Genomic DNA, 25,583 nt, shown 5'->3' on the forward strand with positions numbered 1-25,583 from the left:
TGTAATGGCCCCTTAACCTCGCGGCCATATACAAGTTCAAATGGTGAAAACCCTAACCTGGAATGTGGTACAGCTTTGTAGACAAAGAGCAACTGCTGCAACACTAGGTCCCAATCATTGGAGTGCTCATTTACAAATTTACGTATCATGGCCCCCAAAGTTCAATTAAACTTCTCCACCATGCCATTTGATTGATGGTGGTAAGGAGTGGCGACCAAGTGATTTACCCCATGAGCTTCCCAAAGGCTTTCCATAGTTCCTGCATCTGTGAGGATGTTGGAGGGCCAACCTGCCCTGGCAAAAATGTCTGCTAGTGCCTGGCACACACTTTTAGCCCTGGTGTTGCTTAGGGCTACTGCTTCCGGCCATCAGGTGGCAAAATCCATGAAAGTCAGTATGTACTGCTTTCCTCTGGGTGTCTTTTTCGGAAAAGGACCCAGAATATCCACAGCTACTCGCTGAAATGGAACTTCAATGGGGAGTGGCTGGAGAGGGGCTTTGACCTGGTCTTGGGGTTTTCCCACTTTTTGGCATACCTCACAAGACCAGACATAGGTAGAAACATCGTTGCCCATTCCCCCCAGTGGAATGACCTCCCCAAACGGTCTTTGGTCCTGTTCACCACAGCGTGGCCACTAGGATGATCGTGGGCTAAGCTCAAGAGCTTGACCCGGTACTTAGTTGGAACTACCAACTGTCTCTGAGGATGCCAGTCTTCCGGGTGTCCACCAGAAAGAGTTTCCTTGTATAAAAGTCCTCTTTCTACAACAAACCTGGATCGATTAGAAGAGCTGAGAGGCGGTGGGTTGCTCCGTGCTGCCTCCAAGCTTTCTGGAGGCTTTCATCTGCTTCCAGTTTGGTCTGGAACTGTTCCCCTGATGCTGGAGACATCAGTTCCTCATTGGATTGTGGACCTATACTTGGTCCCACTGGAAGCGATGTAGGGAATGGGGCTGTTTCCGTTGACTGTGAACCGCTCTCCGCTGGTGCACTATGTTGGGGTTCAGGCTCCGGCTGAGCCTCTTGTGTAGAGTTATCGGCTGCTGCCGGTTCAGGTTCGGTGGGGCCCTCTGGTGTTGAGGTTGCAAGTACTGGATTCAGTGCTGGCAATGGGTCTGGTGCTGGTTGTTCCGCTGGTTCCGGTTCTGGGACTGGTTCCATCTGGGTCTCTGGGACCGGATCCATTACTGCTGTTGCAGACATTGGCCTGGGGTCCGGGTCCATCACCTCTGACCGGGTCCTGATAGAAGTTTCCAGAACAGAGCTAGGTGTCACGGCTTGTTTAGCCTGGCTGCGGGTGACCATTCCCACCCTCTTGGCCCGCTTCACATGATTGGCCAAGTCTTCCCCCAACAGCATGGGGATGGGATAATCATCATAGACTGCAAAAGTCCATGTTCCTGACCAGCCCTGGTACTGGACAGGCAACTTGGCTGTAGGCAAATTGAAAGAGTTGGACTTGAAGGGTTGAATCTTCACTTGGATCTCTGGGTTGATTAAATTGGGGTCCACTAAGTAATCATGGATAGCTGAGACTTGTGCTCCGGTGTCCCTCCACCCGGTGACCTTCTTCCCGCCCGCACTCACAGTTTCCCTCCGCTCCAAGGGTATCTGGGAGGTATCTGGGCCTGCGGACCTCTGGTGTGATTCCGGTGCAATGAACTGTAATCTGTTGGGGTTCTTGGGGCAGTTGGCCTTTACATGCCCCGACTCGTTACATTTAAAACATCGTCAAGCTGACGGGTCACTGGAGCGAGGTGGGTTGCTGGAGAACGGTGTGGCGGGACGATAAGGTGTCTGGAGGGTTCCTTGGGGGGTAGTTGAGGCCTTGGGTGGCCTCCGGTAATAGGGGGTGGTCTGAGGTTGTCCCTTCTGGTATCCGCTCCAACTGCGATCAGTTTTTTTCTTTTCTGCCACCTCCACCCCTTTAGCTCCAATCTCCCCTGCCTTGATTACAGTTTTGGGCTTCCCATCTAGGATGTATCTTTCCATTTCCTCAGGAACACCCTCTAAGAATTGCTCCATTTGCATTAGGAAGAGCAAATCTTCTGGAGATTTAACAGTTGCTCCTGATATCCAGGCATCCCAATGTTTCACAATGTGGTAGGCATGTCGGGTAAATGACACGTCTGGTTTCCACCTTAGGGCTCTGAATCGCCGACGGGAATGCTCGGGTGTTAGCCCCATTCTGACTTTCGCCTTGGTTTTAAACAGTTCATACTGGTTCATGTGTTCCTTAGACATTTCAGCCGCCACCTCAGCTAAGGGTCCACTGAGCTACGACCACAGCTCTACCATGTATTGGTCTGTTGAGATGCTGTACCCAAGGCAGGCCCTTTCGAAGTTTTCTAAGAAGGCCTCGGTATCATTGCCTGTCTTGTAGGTGGGGAACTTTCTGGGATGGGAAGTGGTACCTGGAGAAGGATTGCTAGGGTTTGTTGGTATATTCTGCTGAGCCTTTGCCTTCTCCATCTCCAGTGCATGCTTCCTCTCTTTTTCCTTCTCCTCCAGTTCTTTGGCCCTTGCCTCCATTTCTTTTTCCTTTCCCTCCATTTCTCTCCTGTGGGCAGCTTCTAGGGCTTTTTCTGCCTCTTTGCTGCCTCCAGTCTGGCTAACTCCAGTTTGTGTTGTGTCTTGGTTTCTGTCATCTTTACCTCTCTGTTTTTAACCCGAGAGTTAGAAATAAAACAAACAGAAAAAACTTGGCTTGTAAAATTTTGCTGTGCTGTAATATGATACTATATTTTCTGATCGTGATTGTCAGCCTACAGAAGAAAAAAAACCTGACAAACAAAAAAAAATCCAAAAAACCCCCCACAAAACCCCCTAACACCTTTGTCTCCAGGCAAATAGGCAGAAAACCCCTCTAGTTGCTCTTAGGTAAAAACAACTTCAGGTCTGTGAAGACTGGTGAATTTCCCTGCAGGAGGTTAACTACCCTGCCTTTAGGTAGAGAAAACTCTAGCTCACAAAAGACAATTCCCTTTTGTCTCTGCTCTGGCCCCAAAACAGAAAAAAAACCTAACTGCTTTCAGCCAAAACCCTGCTTTTCAGCAGCCCAAAGGAAAAGAAAATTTCCTTTTCAAATCTGTGCTTCTGGTTCAAAAAAATCTCAAATTGATCTCAAAATGATTTCAAATTAATCCCACCGCTCTGCCACCATTTCAAGGTTCCTTCCCCACTCTGAACTCTAAGGTACAGATGTGGGGACCTGCATGAAAACCTCCTAAGCTTACTTTTACCAGCTTAGGTTAAAACTTCCCCAAGGTACAAACTATTTTAGCTTTTGCCCTTGGACTTTTGCTGCCACCACCAAACGTCTAACCGGTATTTATTATTGGGAAAGAGTTCGTTTGGAAACGTCTTTCCCCCCCAGTATCCTCACCAAAACCTTGCACCCCCTTTCCTGGGGAAGGTTTGATCAGAATCCTCACTAATCTGCATAGGTGATCACAGACCCAAACCCTTGGATCTTAAGAACAATGAAAAAAGCATTCAGTTTCTTAAAAGAAGAATTTTAATAGAAGAAAAAGGAAAAAAGAATCACCTCTGTAAAATCAGGATGGTAAATACCTTACAGGATAATTAGATTCAAAACATAGAGAATCCCTCTAGGCAAAACCTTAAGTTACAAAAAGACACAAAAACAGGAATATCCATTCCATTCAGCACAGCTTATTTTCTCTGCCATTTAAAGAAATCATAATCTAATGCATATCTAGCTAGATTACTTACTAAGTTCTAAGACTCCATTCCTGTTCTGTCCCGGGAAAAAGCATCACACAGACAGACCCAGACCCTTTGTTTCTCCCCGCTTCCAGCTTTTAAAGTATCTTGTCTCCTCATCGGTCATTGTGGTCAGGTGCCAGCGAGGTTATCCTAGCTTCTTAACCGTTTACAGGTGAAAGGGTTTTTCCTCTGGCCAGGAGGGATTTTAAAGGTGTTTACCCTTCCCTTTATATTTATGACAACTTCCCAAAGAAGTGATAGGTAGGATCTAGTGTTGTCTACATGGGGACTTACGTTGGCTTAACTACATTGTTAGAGGGGTTGGATTTTTCTTATTCCTGAGTGACATGGCTGGGTCAATCTAATTTTCTAAGGTGATGTCTGCACTTCAGCTGGAAGGTGTAATTCCCAGCTCGGGTAGAGTTACATGCACTAGCTCTGCTCAAGTATCATGCTAAAAATAGCAGGGTGGCCATGGCAGCATGAGCCATGGCTTGGATTAACCGCAGCTATTCTTCTCTTTTTAACACACTAGTACGCATACCTGAGCTGGAAATCACACTCCCCAGCTATAGTGTAGAGATACCCTAAAGGACCACACTTCTGATAGGTAAAGATGTATTATTTGTATAACAGTTTCATCCCAAAGGGTCTGCAAGTGCTGTACTGTATTTGTGCACTTGAATAACTATGGATATAATTTGGACTTAATGTACCACTGCAATGCAATAGTAACTGGACTCTGTTTTTAGTATTGCACAATACTTGTATGGAAGAACTTCCAATGAGTTCTTAAGTGCTGAAAGGCGTGGTATTGGTGATTCTTTTGAATCAATATTAACTCAGTGCCCTATTGAGTCTGGGTGCTCTTGTAGCTGAAGGATACCATCTTTCAAAGAGGGAGGGCCTATTTATTTGTGGCCATTAAAAATTCTACCATACGTTTTTGCAACAAGGGTAGAAGTGTTTATCTATCTGCCCAGGACAAATCCCAATTTGGGTAACTGAATTGTGCCTGCTTAAAATTCCTCTGTAAGTTTGAGTTGGATATAGCATTCTTCATTGTTTCCTGTCCTAAAGTGTTGTTTAGTGTTGCTGCATGCTTTTTAACCATTGCTGCATCCATCAGCTACGCTTCATTGGTTGTGAAGAAATTCTTGTGTATATATAAAATCTGTAAAGCACTTTGAGAAGATGAAAGGTGCTGCATTTTTAATTGCTATTATTATTTAAATAAGTGAACTAAAATAGCAGCTTTTTATGTTTTGTTTTAGGGCTTATTATAAAATAGTAAAAGAATAGTAAATCTTTTTTTGGTGATTTCATGCTTTGCCTAGAATGCTCCGTGTAACTTGTATTTAAAGTTAATGCCGGTAATAATCAGAGATCAGGGCTCCAAGAATCTTGTCTGCTTCTCAGATATTCCTAGTGTTTAAGTGGCATGAATTGGATGCTTATTTAATAATATTCAAGAACCATGTTTGTTTCTTAAGGGCAGAGAGGAATACTAATCTTTTTCTGTATTCAAGAGGGGAAACCATCTAGGAAGAGCAGTGATATGAGCAAACTTGTCAGGATGTTCAAAATTTCCATGAATCAAATATTCTCAGACATTTACTTTTTTCCTAATATTTTTAAAAGTCTTTATGAAAATTTAAACTATTGTATCTCAGGGTGGCTTGAACTGAAAACGTCATGAATTAAAAATGGCATTTTACTGATAAAATACTACTGGTTTACTGGAAAGACAAAACTGGTCATTCAGTTTGTTCTTACACCATTTTATAGCGAAGTATGCTGATTTCATCAGTTCTACAGTGTAAAATATTCCTAATCTACGGACAACATGAGAAAAAATGAGGGGGCAAATGTTTTAAAAATATCATTTTAGAAACAAAAAAGGAGCAAGAGGAAAGAGAGTTTATAACAAGCACATATATTGTAATATAGTGAAATCTTCCCTATTCACATGAGTTCATGTCTCCCCAGCATCCTTGGTATTTTAAAAAACCTTGTTTGTCTAAATTTCATGTTGGCCATGTTCTTTTAATAAACTAGATTTCACTGTATTTGTGTTACAAATAGTGAAAATCCTATGTTGCCGGCTGAAGAATATCTGTATTACAGCTGTCCGTTGTTTGGGGCCATCTGCACAAGAGTATATTCTTTGTAATAGAATAAATCATAAAAAGACCTTTGGACTACAGCAGTCTTATTGGACCCACCCTTCTGTGTCTCTGACTACCATTCTCAGCAGGGATATTGAAAAGGAGGGTCAGTAGATTAAACAGTGGTATTCTTGTGTGAGACTAACTGCATAACAGTTGTTTCACAGGAAAGAAAAAATTCCGGGCTACATTTACTGGCTCTTTAATTTGGATTGCCAATGATAACGCAGCGCCTACTGTTAAAGAAAGGTAGGATGCAGAAGCAGAAACATTAGTGCTAATCTGCTGCAGAAAGACTAGATAAATCAGCACAGCTCTCATACAGCACTAAGAGAGAAGCTGATAGCAACTTGACCATGTGCCCAAATAGTCACATCAGAGAGAACAGAGCATGGATAAAAAATCTAAAATGTACCCTTAGGGCTACTTGCTGTGCTGGATTTATGATAACTCATCATTGTAAGTTTAAGATTTCTTATTTTTTTTTCTTTGTGTTATAATTACAGATTTAAGCCTGTGGTTTACAAGCCTGTGTTTTCAGTTTACACAAATTTAAGGTAAATGTCCTGGAGTAAAGTATAGTATTAACTAGATAATAGTTTGATGTTGTGTGTGTCTGTAAATGATACGTACTTTAGTGTTGCTGTCTGTTTCAATACACAGCTCACTTGGAGGTTAGACATTTTTCATTAGCAGCTCAGTCTTTCAATATATTTTAGGGGTACCTCATTTTCACCGTTGTAGTCTTATATTTTGAAATGACGTAAGATGCAAGAAGAATGTCTCAAATGTATTCTACTTTTACTGTGAGAGTCTTTGTATTGTTTTATTTTTGCTATAAGGAAAAATAATCATTGAAGGGTGTTTTCTAAGGACCTTTTTGTATTCCAGAATTAAGTGTGGATGGTAATTTTCCTGCAGTTCTTAAATTTTGTGCAATTGTTTAATTTAACATCACTTGAGCATCTGCAAAGCGAGAAGACAGAGATGACATGGAAACTGAATAAGCATTGATTGCTAGGCTGAAAATTACGTTTAAAAAGTTTTTGCAGCAGATCTGATTTCAGTTTATTTTTCACCAAATTGGATTATCATATTTAATTGTTGAGGATGAACAGAGCAAACAAATATGTGAAACTATCCTGGATATCCTATATTTCCTGCTGTACCAGACTAAAAAACTGTTGTTGATTGTTGCTCCAAGGAAAACCCTAATGCTAGAATTCAGAGCAGCATTCTTAAATAATGCATAGGCAAGTGAAAAGGGAAGAACGAATTTTACTGTTCAGATATTGAGGAGGTGCTTTTGTTCAAAGATAGAAGTATGAACTTAAAAAGGTACAGAAATGTAAACTCACAGTTTCTCTTACTATTTCAGAGAAAGATGAGGGAAAGTCTACAGATGACTTTGCTGTGTGCCCCAAGGGTGGGAAAATTTTTGAAATGTATTTAAGAAACCAGTTTGAATGATGTATTAAAATATTCCTTTACAGTGGGGTAGCAGTTCAGGAAAGCTAATGTATGGAGTGTAAAAAGCAGACCTGAGGGGAAACTCGCGCTTTTCTGGGCTTCTGTGGAAGGCAGTTCTTTTTAAATAAGTGCATTATTCTTTTTAATATAAAACTGGGACTACTGTTTCTATTATTTAGTAAAAAAACAAACCTTCACCCAGCTACAATATATTCTATGCCTTTGATTCTGCAGACATATGCTTCCTAATTTTTGGAACTGTTGATGAAGTAAGCCTGGAGTTATCTAAAAATACATGAGTGTCCATTTATTTTATAATGCTATGAGTGTTGCCAAATATAATAAACAAAGGAAGCTTAGAAACAGAGCCTAAATGTATATTTTCTAATATTGGCTTCTCTCTGAAGCAATTGGAAATGTTGCGGATGGTTGTGAAGCTGTTGCCCTGTTCACTTTCAGCAACTGCATTTTAGCCTCCCGTTTTCTCTGTCTTGCTTTGGGCGAAGCATTAAGCAGAGTGAAGGAGCTGCTTTTGATATTTTCCCCATATTTATTAAAACTAGAATGGACAAGGGGAAAGTGACGTGCTATAACATGGTGGTAGCCTGTTCTCCTTCCCAGGAGAGTAAATGGCCAACTGGGGCAAATGTCGAACGAGGTATGCTTCAAGTTAGAAAATTGGCTTTTAAAAGTGTGTGTGTGTGTGTGTGTGTGTGTGTGTGTGTGAGAGAGAGAGAGAGAGAGTGTGTGAGAGAGATTGAGAGTGCTCATCAATTGCCTTAATCCCTTTTCACTGTCATTCTGATGCTCTAATTGAGGTATTAAATTTATAACTCTATGGGGCAGTCCTCTATTTTTATTTCTTCTTTGAACTGCCATATAAATCTGTGGCATAACATAAAATATATTAATATATAATGAGTTAGACTGCTTTTGTCAAGTAAGGGACAGAACTAGGGCGGGTTTAAAATTTTCTGTTCTTGAATGGAAAATTAGATTACCGGTTAATTATTTTTTTGTGAACAGTGTCCGCTTTCTTTGGAATTTGTTGTTGTTGAAAAACTTAACACCTGAAAATTGAAACTAGAGCATCATAGAGGATACAGTTTGATCAGGTAGCCTGGCTTATTGAGGAGAGTAGGAGAATAAGGCAGGATGGTGATTTTTCTGAATGGCAATATTTTGATAAACTTTTCACCGAAAAGTCGGGGAAAAAAATTTGTGGGGAAATATTTATTTTCCAACCAGCTGTAGAAAGCTGGTAGCTGTTCCTCGGAAGCAAACAAGGGTCCATGCTGTTACTCATTCACAGTATGGCCAATTTGGCCTTCTGTTGACACTGTCAGAACAGTGCCAGTTAATGATGGTGATGGTGTTTTAATAATGTGCATACAGTTCCTTCTTGTTGGGAATGGCCTGAGAAGGACACATTTCACGTAGGCCAGTTAGTATTAAGTCAGTATTATCCCATTACCAATCCCCTTAGTTATTCCATCCATCCCCTGAATTACTCATTTCTCTAGGAGCTACAAAATTAAGCCAAGGATTGCCTAACAAATGAACAAGAGATCAGCCACAACACTGGTGTGACCAGTCTTGTGGACTCTCAGGTCAAGTTTCAAGTCCCCAAGAGGATCTATCCTTCCCACTACTTAAAAAAGACAATTCTTAGTTCTGAGATGCTTATTCAATTTTCAAAATGGAGTTTGTACAAAATCTGCATGTCTGTGAAGTCTGACCATTTTATGTTAGTAGCTGCCTTTCCTTGTGGTTTGGAATGTTGCTGAACATTAAAGTATCATATAATATGTGTACGCATATGTGTATATAACATACAGGTATAGAGCATTATTAGGCAGATCCTGACCTCTACTCGGGCTGTTTTGCGCTGCTCCAGCAACACAGAGCCAATTGTAAAACTGGCTTAAATTGCTGTCTGAAGAATCCCCCTGCCAAGGGGCATCCCTAGATGGCATAGAGCCAGGGATTTCCCCACCCCCCCCCCCTGAATTTTTCCAACAACTCTCCCCCCCCCGCAGTTTTGTGAACTAGTTACATGCAGTGTTGCCAGTTTAGTGACTGTTTGGAAATTTGAATTGAAATTGAAACATTAACACACACTTTGAAAGCATATAAAGTGTATGATAAATACGTGTATCTGAAAAAGTATAATAGATTTGAGAACTATGAACATAGACTAGCTTCCTTATACAGCTGTTGTTTTTTTTATGACAATGTCAATGCATTCCTTTTGGTGATGTTGGCCAACCTAATAATTTCAAATTATGATTGGTAAGCGAAGTCTAAATGAGCTCTCCCTGAGAGCTAGTGATCAGCTGGGGGCTGGGGGAAAAGGCTTGAGGACCAGATTGTATTTACATTCACACCTAATCTACCTAGGTATCCAGCAAATAGAGCTGTGTTGCCCAAGTGATAGATTTTGGCTGGGGTTGGGTTACAAATCACTTAAATGGAGGGGTAAAGAAATGTTGTTAATCTTATGGTATGAGTTAAGGGCAGTAGAACTGTACTTAACCTCTGCTGATATAGGGCATCAAGAGAAGGGGTGGGGACAGGAGTTTTGCTTGATGGTCTGCCTGAGTCACAAGTACTATTTGACCTGTCCCTCTCCACTGTTTAAAAACAGAGCTGATTAGGCTCCATAGATGGTCTTTTGTTTTGTTAAGTGACCACTACAGCTGAAATCACTGATAATTAGGTCTAAGTGCTTAGACCCGTTGTGGGGACAGTGTTTCTGTGGAAGAGAGGCCTAGTCTGCACTAGCAGTGAGGTTCCCCCATTGAGAGCTCAGCTGAAATTACTGAGAGCTGGGTGGAAGCTCAAGAGACCAACTCGGAGAGGTCACAGTGGCAGGTGGCAGCAGAAGGTGATGGTGCAGGGCCATTGGCAACAGAGCGATGGAGTGAACGGTGGCACAATGAACAACAGTGGCCAGAGTGGACAGTGAGCAGTTGGCAGAACGAACAAGGTACCTTCTTGCCCCCCACCTGGGAGGTGAACTCATGTGAAAGCACCTCTGAACTCTGAGTCTCCACCGACCAAGGACAACACTGGTGAGTGTTAATGAGGCTGTTAAGAATGCTGGAGACACAACAGAGTTCATGTGAACAAACATGGCTGTGGCATCATACTTTCTATTTAAGCAAGAGATACCACACACTACAAACTGGATGCCAATGTTAAGTGCAATGTCACTTGTTCATCCTGAAGTTGAACACTGGTTCCAAACAAGACCAGCAAATGCTCACTACCTTTCTGCAAGAAACTCAACTGACTGGCTAGACACACGTGCTGCAACAGTAAAAGACTCAACAGTTGAAAAAGTGAAGAACTCTCTCACCACATTCAAAAAATTTGCATATATGGCTGATGAATGCACCAATGCAAATGGGCATCAAGTATTAAGTCATTGTGTACGTTATCTTGATGTCAGTAGTAGGCCAGTAGATGCATTTCTAGATGTTCAAGTTATATAAAACAGATTGGCTGCATCTGTGACAACCCACATCTTAGAAGAGTTAAATGCTTGTCAGTTGGACCCCAAAGAGATGGCTGCTTGTGCATTTGATGGAGCTGCAAACTTCTGTGGAAGACATAGTGGAGCACAAGCTTTCCTCAGAGAAAAGTGCAACCCTAATCTCTCCTATACAGACTGCAGAGGTCATCTATTCCAACTAGCGCTAGTACGAGCTATAGACTCTTCAAAAGACATTAAAAAAGCTATACATTTAATGTCTTCATTATATTCTTTTTTCAGCAAGAGTCCAAAAAGACTGAATATCTTGGAAAATGTAGAAGATACACTGGGACTGAAGTTCAAATTAGTCCAACCTGGGAAAACCCTCTGGCTTTCTCATGAGCGATCCTTGGCTGTTGTCTTAAAATTACTCCAGCCATTATTACTGGCTTTGGAAAGTATCTACCAAGATGGGATGGATCTAAGCAGTGAGGCTGGTGGATTACTTTTGCTACTACGTTCAGAGAAGACTATTACCATTCTCTCTCTTGTAAGTCTACTGTTGAAACCATGTAAGTCATTAAACAATGTCATCCAGGCATCTGCTACAACAGTGGTAGATCTTTGTCCATCAATAGAAGCTGCATTTGGATCAACCAGAGAGTACTGAAAAAGTACTGGAAGAAGCAAAGACTTCAGTCCAGAAGTAGACTAATGAAGGCATTTATATTGAATCCTTAAGTGAAGAGGACAAGAAGTGTTTGTTAAGACAACTGAAAAAGTACACAGAGTTGATTCTTAAAAATCTACAACAGCAACTTCTAGATTCTACTCAACCTCTATGTAGCTTTTAGAGATCCCTGTCCTATAAAACACCGACAGTTGAGTGGAGTGATGCACTACCAGCAATGGGGCTGCCATGTGCTCAGGTCAGAATAGAGAATTTGAACACAGAGTGGAATATCATACGACGAATTAATGAAGATTTGATTTCAACTTCTTTTTTTATCTTCACTAGTGGCTCGACCCAATCCTTATGCTATGTTTCCTGGGCTGAAAGAAGTTGGAATTCATCTCTTGCTACTCTCAGTCACAACAGCTACAGTTGAGTGTTCTTTTTCATCATTGAATAGAATTTTGTGTTTTGAAAGAAGTTGCCTTCTGTCTGATCATGTGAATGAACTAATGAGCATATCAATTGAAGGAATGGAAATACCGGACACACGAGAAGCCACCAAAGATGAATGCATTGCATTCAAGAAGTTCATTAACAGAGTTGTGCAAAATTATAGCAAGAAACCAAGAAGGATGTAGATGTAGTGCTTCATAGAAGGCTCGAGTAGCCAACTTCAATTTGTGTGATGATTTTAAAATCTAATAAAATGGTCATGAAACATTTTTCAGTTTTTACTATGGTGCCCTTACAGTCTCACCCTTCATCAGCCCTGACCCCCCACTGCAAATTTGAACACCCCCCCTAATTTCAATTCCTGGGGAAAACACTGCATAGAGCCCTGGCTGGCTTATATGTAGCAGCTTCCCATGCTATCCTTTCCTGGCCCCTGGAGAAAAAGACAGAAGGGGTGCCAGCCCCTATACCTGGCTGATCCATGGCTTCTGGAAAAGCCCCAGGGCTGCTCTGACTATAAGGTGGGGACAGATCCACTCACTCTCTGGCTTTTGGATCAGGGGAGCCTGAAGGTGGCTGTCTGGGTATATCTACATTTGAGCTGGAAGGTCTGATTCCCAGGTCATGTAGACAGGGTCGGTCCTAGGCCAAATGACGCCCCAGGGAAGGAGCGTCTTCAGCGCCCCTCCCCCTCCAGTTGTTAAACTTCTGAATACCGTAGGAGATTCTACAAAGGTCCAGAACATTCTAGGAGGTTAGTGAAAAATGAATCCATGCACAGAATACCTGAAACATGTTACTTCAAACATTCCATTTTCTCTTTTGTTGCTAATAACAAAAATAACCCCCCGAGCCCAGTGCCCCCGAAGCCCGGCACCCCAGGCAGTCGCCTGCGTTGTCTGCCCCTAAATCTGGCTCTGGGTGTAGATGTGTTTGTACTAGCTCTGTTTGAGCTACCTCCTAAAAATAGCAATGTGTCTGGTACAGTTGGCTGCTTAAGCTAGCTGCCCTGAGTACAGCCCTGCCCGACCTCATGGCTAAGTACTCAGACAGCTTGGGCTGCCGGGTACATGCTGCTGTATTGAGGCACAGGCTCAAACGGAGCTAGCACAGGAATGCCTTCGTGAGCTGGGGGGGTCTCATCTCCCAACTGAAACATAGAAAACCCCTCTATTGTAAAAGATTAGATTCACTGGGCAAACATATGCTGAATGTAGTGTTCTCTTGTCATTTGACGTACTGTACCTCATACAGCCTATGCTGTGTGCACAAGTGACTCTAAGAAACTAAAATAAACAGTACTGTTACTGGTAGGGTTTCTGATTTTACAGTTTTACTTGGCTTTTATTTACTGTTATTCCTATAGTACTCATTTCCTCATAGTATTATAACTAATACGGTATAGATCTGTGAGTCTCAGGACCCAGTTGTGCATACCTTGCCCACTCAAAATTCCCCTTTATTTCAAAGGGAGTTGTGGCTATGTAAGGCATGCTGAATCATGAAGGATGTAGTAGCATCCTCCATTCAATCCAGAGTTAGGGTTAGAAAAGATAACCTGCCTCTTTTGGGCAATGGGCCTGATGGACTAGTTGGGGAGCAGTCCCCTGCTCTTAGGGGAGCCAGGGGCTGCAATACTTTCCAGCCCTTACATGTACAAGGTGTGGGGAAGTCTCCGTATGCCACCTTTTCTCCTCTTCTGTTCCATGCACACACAAAAGAGCAAGGCAGAATTCAGGCCATAATGACTATCATTTATTATTGATGCAACAGTAGTCTCTGGGGGCACTAGCCAGGGATGGGGACCCAATTGGGCTCGGAAACATGGACATGCAGAAAACAGAGACAGTCCCTGACCCAAAATACTCAGTCTAGATTATGACAAGGTTGGGCACGAAGGAAGTAGGACAACGCAACAATAAAGCAAGTAAATAATTGTTCATTAAGATGGGGCCGCAACTCACCATCTGCCTCGCCATTGTCAGCTTCCCCTGTTGGTCTGTGACATAATCTCGAATTTGTTAACCTTCAGGGCATGTGGCAAGGCCCATCTATTACTGGGGATGGGTGTTAGGTAGGGCTGGATAGTGGCACTGTCAATCAAGTGGGGATTCTGTGAAGAGGTTAGCTCAGTTTTGTTATCTGTATGTCGTCAGTGGGTTGTTGATTTAATCTGGGGTAATTGGTGGGTCGCTTTGTTTATTGGTGTATGTTAAAAGATTGTTGAGAACCCAGAGCACTAGATCCCTACGCCGTTATAGTAGAATTGCAAAAATCCAAATAAATATCTAAAAGATGAGAGAGGGAAAACTACAGTGGAAAGAAGAAGAGAGTTCACCGTGAGGGTCTATGCTGGGGATCAATACTGACCATACTGACTTTGGAATCTGTGTCAGAGCTTTACGCTACTGCAAGAGAATGCAGGGTGGCACCGGGTACTGAATTTGAATAATGGCCCACTTAAAATTCCCCATTGAGGACCACAGGTGCTGTGTAGTCAAAAATTCTTTATTTGCAATCCCAGCAAAACTACCAAATTATCGTTGCTCAGTTTACATGCCTTATCTGTATGTGCTTTTTGTTGTTTTAGTGCTCCTAGGTGAAACTCTTTGGAGAAGGGAGTGGAGCAGCAGGTCCTTCACTGTAGAAGCCCAAGGTTGAGGGTTTCTTCAGGTCTCCACACAACCATGTCACCTCCTTTTGTAAAAAAACCCCTCATGTTAGCAAGGGCCGATGAATAGCCTGCCATCATTCTCCCTGGATAGGCAATGATGGAGGGAGGAGGAAGACGCAGAGAGAAAGGGGGTGGGGCTTGAAGAAGAAAAGGGGAAATATCACTTCTCAGTAACAGTGGCAAAATTCAGGGAGTGCTGAACAGAACTTTAACGGACAGTTCTCTTGCATTTCTCGTCCGGTGCTTAGCCACTTTGGTGATAGGTACATTAGCAATACCAGCGAGAGAGAGAACGAGAACCCTGTAATACCGGTACTGGGCTACTGAAGCATTAATGTAACTATGCTGAACTGTATAAGTGATACAGTAGAAATCTGGGAACAGGCTCTTTCTTTTAATCATGTTTTTTGTCATAAGCAATAAAGTCTCTAATAATCAAAACAAGAAAGATTCAGATGTTTTAAACACCAGAATTTTTGATCCAACAGGGGGACTTGAGAAATGCTTAGGGGGCAACCCAGAGTAGAGTTGGCTATTCTATTATCAGAGGTTACATTTCTCATTTTGGTCTGCTTGCCAGAAATTCTTTAAAGATCTAGTAAATTGGAAATTCTGTCACTTGAGCATTTATCTGTTTCTGATGGGAAGGAAGTTAGTCATCCTAGTAACACTGCCATCCTAACAGCAGCAGCAACAAGCACCTGCAGACAGTGCAATTTAGGGAAACCTAATAATTGCACACAAATGCATGACTTCCCTTGGCCATGATAAGCAGAAGGAGAATTGCCAACTCCATTTTACACTGGAATGTTACTTCAGTGCAGACCCATGTCTTTAAGTAGTTGGTAGACAATTCAGAATTAGCTAGCTGATATATATTTATTTTATGTTGGTTACTGCTCTTTGGTGCATTGTGCATATACAATTGATTGTTGTGATCAGTATAAAAACCCTAAGTATGCTCATTAATTGATGAAACTACCTCTGAGAAGGTGCTGTCAAGATTTTTCAAATATTCAGCTACAGGAGGCCCGATTCTGTCCTCATGTATGCAAATACGTATGCACAACTCCCATGGTCTTTAGTGGAAGTTGTACTTTGATTGTAAGTTCTTGGGGGCTATTCTGTGCTTGTACAGTGAGGTCTTGGTCTGTGACCAGGCACTATGATGATACAAATAATAAGTAATGTGTGCATATCTGAATGCAGAATTTGGCCCAGTATGGTTTTGACTTAGCAAACAATCTGGACAGGTCTTACACACTTACCACTGCTCTAATACATATAAGACTTCTTTGTACATTATGAAAAAGCAGTATTGTAAATTGATGAATTATTTATTCCATATACAGAGTATGCTGTAATAATGAGCTTTTGATTATAAGCATGGAGTTCAGCTTTCTGGCAGGGGGGATACTATGCATTGCACAGTACTCGAAGAGATCTCTTTTCGGTTCCATTTGTTACTGGGTATCGAGAGTTACTGCTGTGGCAAATGGCATCATTCCAGATTGCATCTTAGTCAAATGGATTATTCTTCAGAGTGGTGGTTTCCTGGGGAAGGATCTGAAGTTTTTGTTGTTGTTGTTTTTCTTTTGTTTTTGCAATTTCAAGAGACTCAGATCTGGATAACAGCCAATATTTTATAAAAATTTCATTGACAAAAGTCTGTAGTGTACATGCAGTCTACTCCAAAAGAAGCCTGGTGAAAACTAGCACTAAGTATTATAGGTGGAGAATAGAGCTGTGAGAATAACTGATGTTTTGGTTCATTGACATTGACAGTTCTGAAGAAAATGAAAAAAAATCAGTTTTGGGTCAATATTTTAGAAAATTTGGCTAAATGAATAATTAAATATTCATTGGAAAAGGGACTGGAATGTGTTCCCACTGTTCCACTTTGTATAAATTAAATATTAATTTAATTAATAATTGAAAGCAAAATGAGAAATGATTATGCCAAGGATCAAAATAGTTAATATATATATTTTTCAAATTAAGGCCCAGATCTTGCAAATAATAACAGTTATTGTGCTACAATAAATATTTTATTGTGAAGCATTGAAATAAATATTATGACCACTTTGAAAAGTGCTGAGCAGTCAACAGATTCCATAGACGTTAAGATAGCTTCAGTGGTGGCATTTCAAAGTATTTTGAAATAATATGACTGAATTTACGGTGGACAATTTAGTTTCAGGAAGAGCAAACACAATGGAAGAATAACAGAAAGTTATCAGTGAAATATAGGTTTCCACACAGAGGGAGTGCTCAAAGGTACAGACCTGCATTACTTCCCAATATGAGAGCATTTGTTTCCAACTGAACATACTCCTCTAGGATATCAATACTGTTTTCTACACAAATATTCTATTTCCAACTCATTGGACTTTTAGTCCCACAAATATATAAATAAATCTATGCAGAAAGATTTATTTTTTTAATTTTAAATAATGATTCAAAGGAGACTAGGCCATCTCCAGGGATTAATGAGTGGCTGAGAGGAGTTGATAGCTTGAGGCACAACCACTGGCCCTTAATTCCAGCCAGTCATTAATCCCTATGTAAGGCCCTAGGCTGAGGTTATTGTTGAATTTAGCCAAGTTTGTATTTCTCTAGGACATGGTAAACTAGTCTAAAAAGACAAAAAGGAGTCGGGGTGGGGATAGCCATAGTATCTCTAATTACCGCTGGTGCTCAGGACATAAATCGCACATGCCAACTGAAAAAGTCATCTCCAACACTACAGCAACCCCTAAAACCAGGATGAAGCAGTTTCAGTACTGATGCAGAAGGAAGGGTGTTATCCATAAATTACACTTCCTACAATGCTTTGAGCATTCAATGTTGTTTCCTCTGGACCATGTTTTTAGCTTACAAGTTCCAAGTGGACCACAGCACAGGGTCCTATAGCTGCAAGTTTAAGAACAAATCCTCAGACAAATGTTTAGGGCCTACAATGATAGAAAAGAAGTCTTAGGTAGATTGATCTTGGTATCAGTCAAACAAACAAAAGCCTCACACCTCAGAAAAGATTTTCACAGGAGCACTCATTTCCCTCGTATTTAAAAATTCTTGGGAGTGTGAAAAGGATAAGTTAGTTCGTTCATGTCTTTTTCCTCTATAGATGTAACTCCCATTGATATTAGTGATAGTTTTATTTAGGCATAGGTAGAGAAGCATAAGACCCAGTAAAGTGGTTCCCAGCTATCGAAAAATATCTATGGAAAATAGTCTTAGGCTCTATAAAGGTATGTTTTAAAAAATGCTTGTCTTATTTTTCCCCCTGTGTACTATAAGTTATAAATATTTGTCTTTTTAAATATTCTAGCTCCCTCCCTTGTATGGGACTTGATAATTAAACTGATTATATTATTATTATTATTTATTATTATTATTTTTGTTGTTGTTTCACAGTAGCACTAGAGGCCCCAGCCAACACTGGGGATCCATCCTGAGAGGGCTACATTGATTCTTGTTACTTGGCAGAGCTCTGCTCCAGTGCACTCTAGCTTCCTTTTATGCCTAATTCTAGGTGTCACTAAATGTAGCGTTATTAGGTGACAATGATTCCTTCTTCTCAGGAATTGTGTTTACCGAGGGGGACATGCTTATTTTCAACAAATATATACGGGGTGGGACTTTCAAAAGAGTAAAGCTTTGCCCTAACTGCTCCCACTGAAATCAGTGCAAGATTCTGCCTGGTGGTGCTAGCATGTATATACATCCACATTTATGTGGCAGACAGAAAAATCAAAAATGTATTCTAGTATTCCAAAAATAGATTATTTTCATTTATTCCTTTTCCTTACCAATGTCGGATGTAAACCTGCATCCAATTCATTTCTGCCTGCTTTGCCTCTCCCTGGAGGTTGGGCTTCTCCAAACCTTAGTCTCTCAGTTGTTCTACAGGTGGTGGTATGTCCAGCTGAATGGATGGTGACCAGTCGGGTGTGTTGGAGCCTAACTCAAAGGCTCATTATTATGATAGTTTGAGTATCTCATACAAAAACAAGCCTGAGGTACCAGTCCATGTAAGAGTGAATGGGAACCACTGCTTTAGAGCAATCAAAGGATGCATGTGACCCATCATTTCATGCTCTGTGTTCCATGGAGGGACTAGTGATCTGTATATTGCTTCTAAAGCAGCATGACACTTACATTTGATTGTGGATTTATTATTATTCTAATGTATCTGACTTGAGTTTCCTTTTTCTTTGAAAGGATTTTTTTCCAGATATATTTTTTTAAAATTTCCTTCCTGATGTCTGTCTTTTTTCCAGATTCCAAAATTAGAACAAGTCACATTTCCTCATGGAACTTCTGGTGCCAGGAGACAGTGAGCTTTTGCAGCCCCTAGGCTGAAGGTGCCCGCGCCGGCAGATGACCTGCGCTGTCATGCATGCTAGCTGTCCCTAAATTTGACAATGGCAAACTTAAAAAAGTCAATGCGTGTCCCTTTGCCCCCTCATCTCACAACCCCCCCCCCACCCCGAGAATCACTGTCTGTACATTTTGAGTCTTGCTGAATCTTCTTTAAGAAACTATTTAATCTATTATTTGCTTGCTGTTTATACTTTTAAGATGTTAACTGTTAACTCAAACAAGGTTTTGTTTTGTTTATTTAAGAATGGGCTTGTCAAAGTGATAATATCTTCCTTGAAGTCTAAGGGTCAGTGTTTGATTAAAAATGACAGCAATGTTAAAATCGGTGCCCCGTGTCTGTCTCTTTATAAATGACTGACTAGTGAACTTGTAGAGGGGCTAGTTTTTAACTGGTATATTTTTTGTCGCTGTTTTGATGGGTTGATGGAGGGGTACTGGGGAACCATTTGATTAATAAATTCATTATTATCTTTGACATAATATGAAGATTAACAAGATTAACAAGATGCAGTTTGGGGGAAAATAAACTAAAGACACACATGAAATGTGTGGTTTTAAAATTTCTTTCCAGTAATGGGAAAAACTCAGACCAACATCAAAAGCAGGATGCTGGGTTTGTGGTGATCTTAGTCATGAGTGTATGAGTGTATAACATGAGTATGCAGTTGTCACACCATTCCTCTGCTCTGTCTGCCCCTTTCTTTCTGAGCCCATGTCCTGAAACTGATGGAAATCTTATCTTGAAAGAGCCCAGAGACCTAAATTCTTGTCCATTTAATACTTGGATGGCTCACAAGGACAGAGTGGTGCTTACATACAGTGATTTGCTCTATAGAAAGCGCTAAAATAGAGCAGGCAGGGGAAATGGTGGCTAGGTTTGTTGTCTTACAGTGCTTCTGGGACTTTACCTCTGTTGCAGCCCACTTTAGGGGCTGATAGTGGTGTGAAATGTAACTGTTGGAACACTCTAGAAACAAAAGTATAACTGGAATCTATTCACCTCTCCATTTTTGTAACTCCCAATAGCATGAATGGTTTGGAATTTATGTACAATACATATGTCAAGAGGCGAATATATCCCTTTTCTTGTGTGCATTGGCCCAATTTTATAATCACTGTTCACATGAATTGGGCCCTGTGGTTGTATGTGTGGCAAAGAGTGCTGAGTTTGTCAACCTCGAATGTGCCCTTTGAAACATTTTGTTTTCTGAATGTATTTCTGCTGTTGAGTTGATACAGAGCGATGTAGGCTACTATGAAATAGAAGATTTAAAACTAAAGGACAGCTGCCAGTTCCTAGGTGCTCTTGACCCATAATTTGAGTACTTCTTGGAAGTGACATATTCAGTCTCTGGGAAGAAAGGAGGCAACATGCAGTACCTAGACTCTCCTTGTGTGAAGGCCACAGAATGATAGTGCCAGCCGCAGTCTGAGGCACTTGTGTGCTCTGTCAGGTGGAGGAAAGGCAGTTAGACTTGGAAGACTTAAGTCCGTGTTCATGTGTGTACAAATTGGTGAAAATGAGATGTTGCATGACAATTCAAAGAGGACAGGAGAGTCAACTATTTCCTTAGCTTTTCTTTCAGTGGTAAAGGCCCTCTGTTTTAATAGAAGGAAAGACTATCCAATCAAATTATTATATTGATTAAGCAATAATCACATACTCCATGTTGTGGCACTGGAAATACCTTTTCCTTTCCTGGCTGCTAGTAATCAGATTGTTTCATTGCATGATATGAATGTTCAGTTACATGTACTAAAATGTTACATGTACTGCCGAAGTAGTCTGCACTCAAAAAGCTAGGTAATGGAGAGCTGTTTTAATTTCCTAGTGGGTATTTTTGCACGGAAAGAATTTTTATGGGACTATTGTTAGATATAAGTTGTAAAAATTGCTTATAATTATAATATGAGAATGCTATCATGGAATCTGCTACCAGGTACTCTGTTTTTATTAATTTTATACTCTGTGTATTACTTTCATTTATTATTTATGCGGAACCATAGCTGGGCCAAATTCAGAGGTAATGTGTAAGGGCATTGCAATGGAGTCAAGCTGGTATAATTTATACCTTCCAGTGGTCCTTCTGCATGTAAGTTACACAAGCTGAGACTGATAGACACACACTTACAACGTTGCACTTCACCACAGAATTTGGTCAAATTCCCTGCTGCAAATAGATTGTAGCCTAAATTTAGAAATTATATGCTGAGAGAAGGTAAGAAACTTTTCAGGGGAGGGGAAATGATTGCAAGGGTTATGGCATCCTGTAGCAGCTTCAGTTCTTAAGGTGTGCTTTGTTGAAGGGAGGTTTGTTTCTCTTTAAGCTCTATCTCAGTGGAAGGCTAGAGTTTGGAAAAGTTGCTGAAGAAGGCCCTATTCTGTGACGGGGGCAAAAGTATTTTTAAAAATTCATTTAGGTGATATTATTATTCATGGTACAGGACAGGACATGATACAGAACTTTCTATTGCCAGACTTAAATAAGTCAGCAGCCAGTGCTGCTCTGATGACCGTCTCTAGTTTAACACTGCGTTATGAAAAGTCCATATGTTTGTTCCAGGAGCAGTCAATCCCCTAGTACTCCCTGATCCTATCAATCAGTTTTTGATAGTCTCACAGCTTATGACCTGTGTTCTTCTCGTAGAGTAACATTGGACAGCCAGGAATGAGTTTTCTAGCAGCCCTTCAAGGTTTGTCTGAAACTCAGCTCAGGGTTGGCATTTTGAATCTCAGCAACCCTTTTTCAGCAGGCTCAGCCTGACTTTAAGATTGGTAACAAAATCCCATATCAGGCCAGCTGGGCTTCATTATTGAAGACTTGCACCGTTCTATGGTAGTTTGGGTCCTCCTGGAAATCTCAAGGGTTTCACCTGTGGCCCTTGGGTGGCAGGAGGGCATCTGATATAGTGCCCAGTGCAGAATAGCCTCAACAGTTTTGGTGCATCATTGGGTGTGTCTGACATTGGGTATGAAGTGTACCCTTTCTTAATTTTGTAAAACTTTGTAATGGGGACGTTCAACTCACCACCGTGGCACCTTTGCTGGCCATCTTGGGAATTAGCTCAGGGTTGCCAGTGCGCCCTCCTCAGGTAGTGTCTCACCCGTCGTCACTTCTGTCTACATCTCCAGGACCTGCGTCACTTCCCAGACCGTGTCGTTTTCTTCTGGACACAGCTCTTCGGCTGTGCCCCACTTGGTTCTTTCCCCCCATCCGGGGGACCAACAGTCCTCAGTCCAACCACTTGCCTCAGTAGCAGACTGCAGTCCAGGTTCTAGCCACTCGTCTCAGTGGCAAACTGCAGTCCATACACTGGCCACTTCCCTCAGTGGCAAGTGGGGTGTGTGGGGGGGAAACCCGGGCCCGCCCACTACTCTGAGTCCCAGCTCAGGGACCCAATAGCTGGTGGCTGTGTGCTTCCCCTTTTCCAACTCCGCCGTCTCCTTCCCTGGGCCACTTCCCTGCAGCCCTGGCACCTCTCCTCTCCCCTTGTATCAGGGCCTCAGTCGGGCAGCCATCAGCCTGGAACTTCCTTATGCTTTGCTGACCCTACCTAGCACTGCTCTGTCCATGGTGCTCCAGCCCTCTAGGCAGCCAGTTCTCCTCCCTCAAACTCCAGGGAGTGACTGCTCTCTGCTCTACTCAGCAGCCCCTTCTAATATGGGCCAGCCTGGCCCTGATTGGCTCCTCCAAAAAAACCTTCTCCTAATTGGTTGGCACTACAAGCTTTTTCCTTATTGGCTGCCTCCTGTGCAGACTCCCCAGGGTTGCTTTACCAGTGAGGGGCAGCTGCCCCATCACAAACTTAAAAAAAAAATCACACCTCAACAAACAATGACACTATATTAGGAATAAAATACATTGTAGAATAAGTTACTAGATTAATTTAAATTCCCAGATATGTGTACTATAGATTTTGAATTCTGAACAAGCGGTGGAGATGGGGAGGGGAGGTTGGGAGGAATGTGAAGGCCTAGAAATGTTGGCCTAAGAAGCTGAACAAAACTTTGTTTCCGCTGTAATAGAATTGTCACTTACAGAAACTTCTTCTAGTGTCTCCTCAATGTTCCTGGGCAGGGCACTCCTTTTTGTGCAGAACCCTTCTGAACTTTGATTTGCCCAAGTCAAACTGGGTTTCTCTGACTTTCCAACAGCTGACCCAGTAATGGGGACAGGTCTCCCCATCATGCTGAAGGTGCTAGTCATCTCCCTGCCCTCAATAGCTCTTGTGTCTCACTCCATATATTTGCTTCTAGAGTCAGATTTCTTGCCCTCATCCATGTTCATAATTCCCAAAGTGCAGCTCTGCCAGATGGGAATCACAATGAACAGCTCTTCCAGGTTGGAGGTGAGATTTTCAAAAGCTCTCAGCTTTAGGCTAACTCTGCTTCTATTGAAATCAGTGGGAACCAAGTTAGGCCAATACTGAGCACTTTGGAATCCCCATGCCCTTCCAGAGAAACTCCAGAGTTTTATTGAATTTCCCTGTGAATAAAACATTGAATTGGCTTCTAAGTCCTGAATATGACTATATTGCACTTAACCAAACAACAGTACAACAAATAACCTCATTCTTTCATGGCCCTTCCCAGGCACACTGTGAAGTTCCAGTATTTCCAAAAGTGCCTAAGCCTCTAGATTTTTAAAGGTGCAGTTAGGTGCCTAGTGGGATTTTCAGAAACACCTGGGAGTTAGGTGCTTCGTGGCTTTTGAAAATTCCACTAGGAACCTGTCTGTACCTTATAGCACCTTTGAAAATCTGTCCCTGTGGGTATGTCTACACTATGAAATTAGGTCGATATTATAGAAGTCAATTTTTAGAAATTGATTTTATACAGTCGATTGCGTATGTCCACACTAAGTGCATTAAGTCGGCGGAGTGCATCCTCACTACCGTGGCTAGCATTGACTTATGGAGCAGTGCACTGTGGGTAGCTATCCCTCAGTTCCCGCAGTCTCCACCACCCGTTGGAATTCTGGGTTAAGCTCCCAATGCCCGATGGGGCAAAAACATTGTCGCAGGTGGTTTTGGGTACATGTCGTCAGTCTCCCCTCCCTCCGTGAAAGCAATGGCAGACAATCATTTCGCGCCTTTTTTCTACGGAGACACCATACCATGGCAAGCATGCAGCCCGTTCAGCTCAGCTCACTGACACTGCCGCTGTTGTGTCCTGGGTGCTGCTGGCAACAGACGGTGCAGTAGGTCTGCTAACCATCGTCATCCACCACTTCCGCTGCAACTCTGCTCTCCTGCAGCTCAGGGGATCCATTCTGGTCCTGCTGGGTGCTGCTAACTGTCGTCATACACCTCTTCCGCTGCAACTCTGCTCTGCTGCTATTGTCTCACTAGCGAATGTCTCCATGTTGTCTGTCATGGGCTTCCAGGTACGTGTGTTCTTCCTCGGGAAATGTGTGCGGTATTAACAGTCATCCTCCACCACTTCCACTGCAACTCTGCTCTCCTGCTCTCATTAATCCACCTCGCAGGTCCTCTCATCGTTCTCTATAAATATCTATTCTCGTAGCATCTGTCTTTAGCCACTGCTTCCGCTGCAACTCTACTCTCCTGCTCTCCTGCAGACACCATACCATGGCAAGCATGGAGCCTGCTCAGATCACTGCGGCAGTTATGAGCATTGTAAACACCTCATGCATTATCCTGCAGTATGTGCAGAACCAGAACTTGCAAAAGCAGGCGAGGAGGTGACAGCAGCACTGTGACGAGAGTGATGAGGACATGGACACAAACTTCTCTCAAAGCCCTGCCAATGTGGGCATCATGGTGCTAATGTGACAGGCTCATGCCATGGAACACTGATTCTGGGCCCAGGAAACAAGCACAGACTGGTGGGACCACATAGTGTTGCAGGTCTGGGATGATTCCCAGTGGCTGCAAAATTTTCACATGCATAAGGGCACTTTCATGGAACTTTGTGACTTGCTTTTCCCTGCCCTGAAAGGCAAGAATACCAAGATGAGAGCAGCCCTCACAGTTCAGAAGCGAATGGCAATAGCCCTCTGGAAGCTTGCAACGCCAGACAGCTACCGGTCAGTCAGGAATCAATTTGGAGTGGGCAAATCTATTGTGGGGGCTGCTGTGATCCAAGTAGCCAGTGCAATCACTGAGCTGCTGCTATCAAGGGTAGTGACTCTGGGAAATGTGTGGGTCATAGTGGATGACTTTGCTGCAATGGGATTCCTTAACTGTGGTGGGGCGATAGACGGAATGCATATCCCTAGCTTGGGACCGGACCACCTTGGCATCCAGTACATAAACCGCAAGGGGTACTTTTCAATGGTGCTGCAAGCACTGGTGGATCACAAGGGACGTTTCACCGAAATCAGCGTGGGATGGCTGGGAAAGGTACATGACACTCACATCTTCAGGAACTCTGGTCTGTTTGAACAGCTGCAGGAAGGGACTTACTTCCCAGACCAGAAAATAACTCTTGGGGATGTAGAAATGCCTATAGTTATCCTTGGGGACCCAGCCTACCCCTTAATGCCATGGCTTATGAAGCCATACACAGGCAGCCTGGACAGTAGT

The 25,583-nt window shown here is 42.3% G+C and overlaps 1 protein-coding gene across 5 annotated transcripts in view; it reads left to right on the plus strand.

Annotated features, from left to right (window-relative positions):
* RAPGEF4 (Rap guanine nucleotide exchange factor 4) overlaps nucleotides 1-25,583 on the plus strand; it is a 227,678-nt gene that overhangs the window by 67,042 nt on the left and 135,053 nt on the right. The window contains exon 1 of one of the 5 annotated variants that reach the window (XM_073305864.1): nucleotides 6,170-6,356. The exons of the other annotated variants lie outside the window; for them this stretch is intronic. The gene's annotated coding sequence lies outside the window, so the exon portion shown is untranslated. Of the gene's footprint in view, nucleotides 1-6,169; nucleotides 6,357-25,583 lie in introns of those variants that run through there. 5 annotated transcript variants of the gene reach the window in all.

The sequence above is a fragment of the Lepidochelys kempii genome, chromosome 11 (genome assembly GCF_965140285.1).
Source record: "Lepidochelys kempii isolate rLepKem1 chromosome 11, rLepKem1.hap1, whole genome shotgun sequence".
NCBI classification, from domain to species: Eukaryota; Metazoa; Chordata; order Testudines; family Cheloniidae; genus Lepidochelys; species Lepidochelys kempii.